The sequence below is a fragment of the Thermobia domestica genome, chromosome 10 (genome assembly GCF_964235325.1).
Source record: "Thermobia domestica chromosome 10, izTheDome1.hap1.1, whole genome shotgun sequence".
Lineage (NCBI taxonomy): Eukaryota > Metazoa > Arthropoda > Insecta > Zygentoma > Lepismatidae > Thermobia > Thermobia domestica.
In genome coordinates, this window is record NC_137463.1 from 268,511,478 (window position 1) to 268,518,101 (window position 6,624).

The window sequence follows — 6,624 nt, forward strand, 5'->3', positions numbered from 1 at the left end:
TGCATGGTGTAGCTATTCTTCATAATCTCATTCGAGACTTACAAAACCTACACGCAAACTACAACGTATGATGTTGCAGTTCATTTCCTACATCCCAAGAAATGGCATTTGTGCTGGCTGTATCGCCAGACCACATGAAAATCGAAAAAGAAGTACCAACATGAACTACATTTGGTTAGAGTACATTACTTTACGTTAGGTTATGTTACATTAGGCAGGTTAGGTTCAGTTACAAGTCAATTACCTTCAAAACAAAGGCATGTAAATTTTTACAATTTGCAATAGAACATTACTATTTGCGTATAAATAAGACGTCCGAATGTATATGATATGAAAACTACAGTACAAGACATTAACCAACCTGTGCTAGGTGCTCACTAAAAGCAGAGCGCGTTAGTTAGGGCGGGTAAAGGAACAGGCGCATGAGCGAGGGTAGTGAAAACAGGTGGGTGTTGGCAATGATAAGAGTTTGAATAGCACTTGTCGTTGTTTCATACTAGTAACACTCCACTTGTAAATAGTACACCGTGTCTTTCACACAATTTCAACAGCTGACGTTCGTTATTTTCGTGTACGTAATTCTATAAAACTCACACGATATGTCATAATATTGATATATATGCGCCATTTCCACACTTCATTTCTCGCCACTAAATCATAACAAGTGTACCTCTATGTGAAATAGTCTCTTCCGCCTCCACATACAATGACGCTTAGAACACCAAAACCAGCCTACCAAACCCCTTTCTTAACTTCAGCTATTCCCCTAATCTGCTTTTCATTCAAGCTCCTTCACAAACCAAAATAGGAGTATGTTTAGTACAAGAGGTCCAAAAGCACGTAAAAAACAGAAAATTTACAGAAGAAACGAATGATGCAAGTACTTAGACGTAACAGAACGTAACCAAATCTAACCTAACCTAAACCAACCTACTATTAGTAGAAATAAGCGAAATTCTATCATTCTTTGGAAAAGTATGCTGGACCCATACACTAATATAACATAAACTAACCTAAGCTTACCTAAATTAACATAACCTACCCTAAACTAGCCTAATGTGAACAGAAATTACCAAAATTGTAACATTTTTTAGAGAAAAGTGCTGGACCCCTTCTGCTAAACATAGGCCCCAAAATAAATTATCCAATTCACCCAGTAGATTTCCAAAATATTGGAGGCGGTACAGCACTTAAACCCCAAGAACCAACATGGTTCACACTGTTTTACGTTAATCACTAAAAATCTACTATTCTACTCTGATACCTACAAAAGTGTTATTTAAACTCAGATATCTAGATTCAGGTCGACTGCCAACAGTTAAAGTGTACTAAATAGTTTATTTTGGCGCCAACTGTTGTTGATCTAGCCACACAATAAATAAATTTAAAAAAAAAAAAAACTTAGGATTATAAATAGTAAATACTTCTAAAATATAACAGAGTGACAGTGAATTAAAAGTGAGCACAATACTCTGTTACTTAGCCAGAAGACATTTTCTCCAATGTACTTCGCTGAGTCATTAACATCCGTAGATTCATGCGATTTGTATTTCCATCGTTCGGTAGTTACTACAAATTCGCGGTAATTTTCTGTTTCGACAGTTCACTGCAAAACACACGGTAATGAATCACACATTAAATATATGTCATTATCTTAAATTAATTACATCTATAGCTGTTAAAGTATTGTTAGAGCCAAATACATTACTCACCTACATAAAGAATTCTACCATCGTAGCACGTGCTTCCTTTCCATTGTACAGGGTACACTTTTCCAAGTGTAAGTTTACCTGTACATTTACATTTCTTGCGGTGTAGAATGGAATAAGTATTATTATCCCATTCAACTACAACATACGCATTATTTGCCGTTGACATCTTGAAAGCCACTGTAATCTTGTGGAAACTTACAATTCATCCGCTACCATCGAGCACACAACCATAGAAAAACCACTGATCACAAACCCTAACGTCAACAACCAGCAGACGATTGACAACGAACAAACGAACGCTGTGGCGCCAAGCGTCTTTCCTGTGCGTAAACATATAGGTTCTGATCACGTTATAATTATGTTGTTTTCGATATTGTCTCCCAAGTTTACAATATACATATAAGAATAACTTATATGTGTATGACGATAATTGTGTATTGTTCACATATCGCAATTCTTAAGGAAAGGAAACTTATTATTCAGACTCAGGGGTGTCATTTGAGAAAGTCAAGGGGGCAATCGCCCCATGAGTTTCAGAATCTCTTAATTAATTGTGCAGTAATATAATATAAATAAAATGTTAGTGTGTTTGTGCGTATGCTTCTTTGGGTGCCAGACGAATGGACCGAGAGTTATCAAATTTTGGTCACGGGTATGCTGGTCCACGGCCAAGACCAAGACGAAGCATTTTTTCCAAACTTCGAACTAGGGGTCGCAAGGGAGGATTTACTACGACATGAAAATATAGTCGAAAATGACTTATATTAATGTTAACTTCATAGTTTTCGGAATCGCTGAGATCATAGTGAAACTCCCGATTGCGTTCACTTGCCCACCCCCCTTGGGGGCCAAGAGTCAACAGCAGGTCACCGAGACATGTACAAATAATCGAAAATAACCAATATTAGTGTCAAGTCTATAATTTACAGGCTCGCTGAGATTAACGCTGAAGCTATGGATCCCGTATATAATTCCAAATACAGCCCCATCGCCTAGGGGCCGAGTCAGGGACATACGCAGGGGGTGGTCCTGGGGGTCCGGACCCTCCCCGAAATTTCGACTTTTATGTAAATTTAGCCTAATTTTAGGGGCAACTTTAGAAATTTTAATATAAAATACTCTCATATTGAGTTTGGACTCCTCCCGAAATAAATTCCTGCGTACGCTACTGCCGAGAGTCACCAAGCGGGTCACCGAGACACGTAGAAATAAGCGAAAATTACCGATGTTAGTGTCAAATACATTATCGTATCCTTTTATCCATCTGCATGTACTTTCCAGGTGTTTTACATGTACATGGTAAGTACCTGGGCATACTGGGGAAATAATGCATTTCCCATGCATGTGGCATGTAGTTTCCGATACATAGTGATTTACCTGTCTTATATTCCCTGTACATGTACGCTTTATCTACGTCTGCCAGGTACAATACATGCACCTGTGACATTCATTTTCCGTGGATGCATGTTCCTTACCTGTTTTCATTTATATGTACAGGAATTGTACATTCCATGTTTTTCACTCCTAACTTACGCATGTAAACATGTAATTTACATTGCATTTTTTCTATCGTTCTGCAGGTACTTTGCATGTGTTTTACATGTACATGGTAAGTACCTGGGCATACTGGTGAAATAATGCATTTCCCATGCATGTGGCATGTAGTTTCCGATACATAGTGATTTACCTGTCTTATATTCCCTGTACATGTACGCTTTATCTACGTCTGCCAGGTACAATACATGCACCTGTGACATTCATTTTCCGTGGATGCATGTTCCTTACCTGTTTTCATTTATATGTACAGGAATTGTACATTCCATGTTTTTCACTCCTAACTTACGCATGTAAACATGTAATTTACATTGCATTTTTTCTATCGTTCTGCAGGTATTTTGCATGTGTTTTACATGTACATGGTAAGTACCTGGGCATACTGGTGAAATAATGCATTTCCCATGCATGTGGCATGTAGTTTCCGATACATAGTGATTTACCTGTCTTATATTCCCTGTACATGTACGCTTTATCTACGTCTGCCAGGTACAATACATGCACCTGTGACATTCATTTTCCGTGGATGCATGTCCCTTACCTGTTTTCATTTATATGTACACGTATTGTACATTCCATGTTTTTCACTCCTAACTTACGCATGTAAACATGTAATTTACATTGCATTTTTTCTATCGTTCTGCAGGTACTTTGCATGTGTTTTACATGTACATGTTAAGTACATGGGCTTAAGAGGAAAAACTAGCATTTCCCATGCATGTGACTGATAGATTACAGGCACATGCCATCAATTTGAATCATGTTTTTTGAACATACGTATTGCTCTTGTATGTCCCAGGTATATTACATGGACCTGTACTATGCATGTACCTTGGTGTATGTACATTACATGTCTCCTTTATATGTACAGATACTTTTCATTGCATGTTTGAGAACTTCTAACATTGAACACCATCTACACATGTATCACATGTTTATAGCCACAGGTAGATTCACCTGTCAGTGGGAAACTAACATGCTTTTTACAGCTACAGGCGCCTGTATAGTACCTGTTAAAGTCACATGTACCTGTACATGCACAGAACATTGCCTGGAATTTGTCACATTTTCATATGGGATGGAAAAACGTTTTATCACTAACACATAGTATAAAGGTAACCAAGAAAATTCTGTCGCTTTTTCACCTACCACCTTCGAACCACCATATGTCGCCTAAGACGTACCTGGAAAGATCAAAAATAGTCCCCATCAGCATCGACGACCTTCTGCCAACGTTCTGGAAGGTCATGGATTCCATCGCAGTAGAATTTGGTGAGCGTGAAGCGAAGAGGTATCAAGTGCATTTTGCACCTCTACTAAGGATTTGAACTGGCGTCCTCTCAGGTGATTGTCTAAAGAGTGGAACAGATGACAATCGGACGGTCGATGTCCGGGGAGTATGGTAGATGCAATAGTGTTTCCCATCCAAGGCGTAGAATGGTGTCCCGGGCCATCCTAGCCGCGTGGGGCTTAGCGTTGTCCTCTAACAGGAGGACCCCTTTGCGATTCAAAAGTGCTGGATTCAGAGTTTTGAGTTTTACTTGAACACAGCTCAACTGCTGACAGTACACAGTTTCATTGATGTTCTGACCAGCTGGTAGCAGTTTCCGATGCATGATGCCGCGAGCAGTTCACCAAACACACAGGAGGACCTTCTTCTGGTGCAGTGCTAGTTTTGGCTGTTTTGAAACTGGTTCATGGGATGCTAACCAATAATGACGGCGATCTGAAGCTTTGTACAGAACCCACTTGTCATCACATATCAACACCCTGTCCAGAAATGGCTCCTTCCTTAGACGAGACAGCAAAGAAACATAATGTCTGCTCGCGTTGCCTTTTGGCCCGAAGTCAAATCATGTGGGATCCATGGACCTAACTTGTAGTGCTTCTCAAGTTGATGGAGATGGTGCCGAATGGTTTCTGTACTCACACTAAATTGTAGTCCCAGTTCCTCGCATGTCTGGCCACTGTTCGCCTCAAATGTTGCTTGAAGATCTTCATTTTGTACATGTGTTGGTCTTCCGGCACGTGGCGCGTCTTCGAGTGCTTCGTCACCGTCCTTAAACTTGTTAAACCAACGTTGCACTGTCCGCGTAGTTACGACACCCTCACCAAAGGCCTGGCATATCTTCCCTGCAGCAGCGTTTGATCCTAGTTTGAACTCGTACAACATACAAGCCCTTATGACGCTCTGTGGAGGTCCCATGTTTACTCTGTCCTTACGCACGTTCACGGTGTAACTGAACTGCCACAACCAGGTAGTATGTTTGATATACCCACACCAACAACTTATCTTCGCTTTATCTCCATTCGCATTCAACTCACGCTGTGAGGGCCAATTGAACACAGACCTCTACCAAAAGTGACAGAACTTTCTTGGTTACCTTTATATAAAACTTAACCGAATTCTATATGCATACACCACCACAATACTAGTGCATAAAGAGGAATTTATTTGATACTTCAATTACCGTTAACATATTTATTATTTCTCTATTTTTACGTATAGCCCCTTGATTTGCCAATTCCCATCGCGAATGCGCAATGCAACTCCTAACACTTTTATAGACGCAAACTATCAACATCATTCTGAATAACACTATCCTTGGGTAGCTTTATATTTTTACTGCATTCCAGGTGAGATATTTATCCATTGGACTGGACTCCAGCAATGAAGGATGAAGATATATATATACATATATATCACTATCATGTTGAGACTATGGCGTGCATTGCACTATGTTAACTCTTGTTTGGTTGTCACTTATATAGTTTGGTTTATCTTAGTTTTATATTGTAAACAAACTGTATGTTGAACGTATTTAACGGTAAGTACGTTTTAGTTGCATTAATATCATAATAATGAAAATTAACTGATTTTTTTAAACTAAAGCGATAATTGAAGGCGCACAGAAAGCTAACTACATCTTGTTTCTTCAGAAGCCAACACTTCACTTCCTTTGTTCTATTCGATTCATGAATTCTTTGTGAGAGTTCAGGTGAACCTGACGTCGGGGTTTGTCGGTTTGTCTCGAGCTCCCATTTTGTGTTCTGTGTTCGTCTAATACAATTACTGTTTTTGTGCATTTTTGTTTACTTCGATTTTCCTAATCTGTGGACATCCCACCATCACTACTTTTCTACAATGATTTTAGTTTATAACAATTCTGAATAACACGGGCGAATTCGGGTTTCTAACCCGTGCCATTTTGATTATGCTGTGTCATGATCACGTTTTTACTTTAGTGCATACGATTTAATGTTTAATTCAATTTACACATCTAACAATTTTTCAGTGGAACAGAGGACATGACTGCTAAGGCTGCCTCGTATTCTATCTCAACTCTTTATGGGTTCC

The 6,624-nt window shown here is 39.2% G+C and overlaps 1 protein-coding gene across 2 annotated transcripts in view; it reads right to left on the reverse strand.

Annotated features, from left to right (window-relative positions):
* LOC145663210 (glutamyl aminopeptidase-like) overlaps positions 1 to 6,624 on the reverse strand; it is a 133,571-nt gene that overhangs the window by 57,587 nt on the left and 69,360 nt on the right. The gene's annotated exons all lie outside the window — the stretch shown is intronic.